The 3947-nt window shown below is 35.4% G+C and overlaps 1 non-coding gene across 1 annotated transcript; it reads left to right on the top strand.

Moving 5' to 3' along the window:
• Nucleotides 1-340: 340 nt before the first annotated feature.
• Nucleotides 341-504, top strand: LOC141422747 (U1 spliceosomal RNA). Its single transcript, XR_012447493.1, has one exon. It is a non-coding gene; the product is annotated as a U1 spliceosomal RNA (small nuclear RNA).
• The last annotated feature ends 3443 nt before the right edge of the window (nt 505-3947 follow it).

The following is a 3947-nucleotide window of genomic DNA, read 5'->3' as shown; positions in this document are numbered from 1 at the left end:
AACCACAGTCAGTTATGGTCTAAAACTATGAAGTGGAAGATTCTGGAAATAAACAATTCATGAGTTTTCAGTTGCACACTGTTCTGCATAGTGTAATGAAATCTCAATCCTTCCTACACTGTTCCTTTAAGGACTTGGATCATTCCCTTTTCCATCATATCTGCACTGTAACCCCGCCCCAATTGCTTGCTTGTGTCAAGTGGACCTTATTTTACTTCATGGTAGCCCCAAAGTGTAAGAGGAGCAGTGATACTGGCAGCTCGGATACGACAGAGGAAAGCCATAAAGTGATCCTACAAGTTTACAGGTAAAAGATCTCAACTTAAGAAAAGAAAATCAAACACACACCTGGCAGGGGAGATGCCATGATCACAAAGGTGGTTTTCCCAGGGCAAGGCTTACCTGTTGTTCTGCAGATATGCTGACCCTTGTACTTTCCGCAAATGTGGGAAATATGACTGCATAATTTGTGGTAGTGGGAGACTGCCTTCATGCTCTCCCCTAGGGGGGGAAAAAAAGAAAATCAAATGCTGATGTTGGTAAAATCCACTGTAAGAACATCTTCTATCTGTGAAATTGTGAAGAAAGAAAAAGAAATTGGTGCAAGTTTTGCTGTCACACCTCAAAGTGTTAAAGCTATGACCAGAATGAATTATAAGTGCCTGGTTAACATAGAAGAAGCATTAAACTTGAAAGTGGAAGACGTGAACAGAAAACATGCTGTGATTGAAGTCAAAGCACTGAGCTGATATGAAAGTACCAGATAGGAATCCCACAAAAGAAGTGGCACAAAGACATTAACTCAAAGTAAAGAATAGCTACACCGAGTCAGGTTTGGACTAAAACATACAAAAATTACTTGACAGAAGGCCATTGCCATAAAAAGTGCCTTATTTGTAAATTAACTTTTATTGTAGGTATGGTTCTATGCTGAAAAACATAGTGTAAGTGTATATAGGATTTGAGACTATCTGTGGTTTCAGTCATCCACTGGAGCATTTGGAACTTATACTTTGTTGATGAACAGTACTAATGTACTCCTTTTGTGACATCAAAATAACTTTGAAAGGGTATTTTGGTAAATTTGTGACATTTAAAAAATCTAAGAGCATTTGTGTCTTCTTTAATGGACTTTATTAATTTGTTTGTTCGGTTTTTTACTTGCTTTTTCAAAGGAAAAAGTCCACATGGCTAAAAAACATATGAAGAAATGCTCAACATCCCTGGCCATAAAGGAAATGCAAAATACAACATTGATTCCACCTCGCTGTTGTTAGAATGGCTACCATCAAGAACACAAACAATAACAAATGTTGGCCAGGATGTGAGGAAAAAGGAACCCTGATACCCTGCTGGTGGGAATGTAAATTAGTACAACTACTATGTAAAACAGTGTGGAGGTTCCTCAAAAGACTAAAAATAGAACTGACATATGATCCAGCAATCCAACTCCTAGGGATATAACTGAAGGAATATAAGTCAGGTTATATTAAAGGCACCTGCACATCCACATTTATTACAGCATTATTCACAATAGCTAAGCTATGGAAAGAAGCAAGATGACTCACTACTGATGAATGGATCAAGAAAATGTGATATTTATATACAACGACATTTTATTTAGCCACAAAGAAGAATAAAATTTTTTCATTTGAGGTAAATGGATGGAACTTGCCTAGTGTCCTGACACCACATGTCCAACCACACTTTCATATAAGCATGAAAAACTTGCTGTGTCTGTAGCACATTGTAAAGTTTCCCATTTTCATGGATCTCTTCTCATAATTAGGGAGTAAAAATAAAAACAGCAGATGGGAGAGAGAAAAGAGACAGCAGACTGCAACAGCATCTCTTGGAAGACTGGATGAGCAGACTGTGAGAAATGGAAAACAGAAACCAAATTGCCAACAGTAAAGTCACTAATCAGTCAAAATCAATTGTCAAACTACAACCATGTTCAGATTCCCTCAGACCTCAGTCCCTTACTTGTTTTTGTGAATGAAATGCCAAGACAACTTTTTTTAAGTAAAAGAGGCCACAGTGAAAGATATCATCCTTTCTATAATTTTTCCTTGTATTGTCATTGTCATCTTCAAATTCTTATTATTCTTACCTAATATGATAAGGAGTTACTTGTTTACAATATGAAGAATAGTGAATCCTCTAATTGTTTAGTAGGTAGTATATATAGTATGAATTATAAGTGTCTTATTTTAGTTTAATGTAATTCACAAATTACTGGTAAAAAGAAGAAAATTGCATTCTTTTAGCTAAATAAGTCTATTTTGAAACTACAGAATGTATAATGGAATAACAGGTAATGAGGTACAGTGAATTACTTGATCTTAAGACTCATTTCATACTCCCATTAACTATTCTTGGGAAATATATTCAACTATGAATATAAATAACGCATATGTATAAAACTCACTGGGCACACTAGGTCAGACACTTCTAGATACATAAATACAAATCTTCCAACCCCCCCAATTATGTAGAACAAAATCTGCAAGCTACAAAATAATGTATAAGAGTTTTAGATGAAGGGTTAAAATGTGAATCAGGTTTCCTATTGTTAAATTGTGACAGGATGGCCAGGACATCCAAGAATGTGGCAACTCCCAGAGGAAAGTTGCTGATGAAATGGCAGACCTGGAAGCTCTGAGAAGAGCCTCACATCTCTCAGGTGTGGGGGTGGGGTAGGCAGCAAGTCAATAAATGCACACAGAGTGGAGTTACTAATGTGTATCAAAAAAATCAGGTAATGTCAAAGGACCAGAAGAAAATGAATACATGTTCTCTACATATTGGATAAGAAGAATGGAAAAATTAACAATAATTAAAACATCAGCTACCATGTACTCTATGCTTAATTCATTTAAATTTCACAGTAACTTGTTAAATTGATATTTTCCCTGAGTTTATAGGTAATCAAACATGTAATTTTTTTGTGGTCAAGACATTTAGCCAGAATTACAGAGCTAATAAATCATAGAACTTAGGTTTGTTTCAAAATCTTTCTCTTTTGTATTTATTTTTTTTCCATTTTTATTAAGATATATTCATTGTAATGGGGGGATTCATTGTGACAATTCTGAATGGCCTTACATTGTACATTGGTTAGATTGCCCCAATCATTTTCTCCCCACACCTCCTCCCAGAAACCTCTTCCTTGCCCCACTTAAAACAGTTGCAAGACATTTCATCATACTATTTCATATATGTATAGGAAGCTCATCAACCATATTCCCTTACCTTCATCTCCTCCATTCACTCTCTCACAAGTCCCCATCCCCCCACACTGCACCTATTTTACAGTCCTATCTTTTATTACTAATTCCAAAAATCAGTGTTCAACAGGGTTTTGCAAAGTATCCCTGCTACGAGTATACTTTACTTTGGTCATTTCAATCTCTTCTGTTACTCTTTCTGACTTTTTCATCCCACTCCCCATTATTCAACAGATATATATCATTATATCCTCTACCTGCATAGAGGTAAATTATTTCAATATTGCTGACTATCATTGTCTCTTCCTTTCCTTCTTTCCCTAAGTTCCATAGAGTAGCCTTCACTCTACATGTTCTACATATAAGTTTGTGTATGATCATGTTTGTGATACTTCCTGCCTATAAACACATAACATACTGCTGCTATTACTGCAGAATTCTTTTAAGCCCGTGGTGGAGGTATAGCTATGGATCTAGTTAGATATTAGTCCAGGCAAATAAATTAAAAAATGCTTTAACACAAAAGTGGAGAAAGGTGGATTGAGGTGTCATAAAACAAAATTTATGCAAAGTCTTATTGGTGGAATTTCATTAATTTTTTGAAATAAGTTTTTATTATTGACACACCTTAATTGTATGTATTTATGGTATATAGTGTGGCATTTCAATTCATGAATGCAGTGTGTTAATGATCAAATCATTGTTATTGTCATAATA

This window comes from Castor canadensis, chromosome 4, assembly GCF_047511655.1.
Source record: "Castor canadensis chromosome 4, mCasCan1.hap1v2, whole genome shotgun sequence".
Taxonomy (NCBI): Eukaryota; Metazoa; Chordata; class Mammalia; order Rodentia; family Castoridae; genus Castor; species Castor canadensis.
This window is presented reverse-complemented; position numbering and strand designations above follow the sequence as displayed.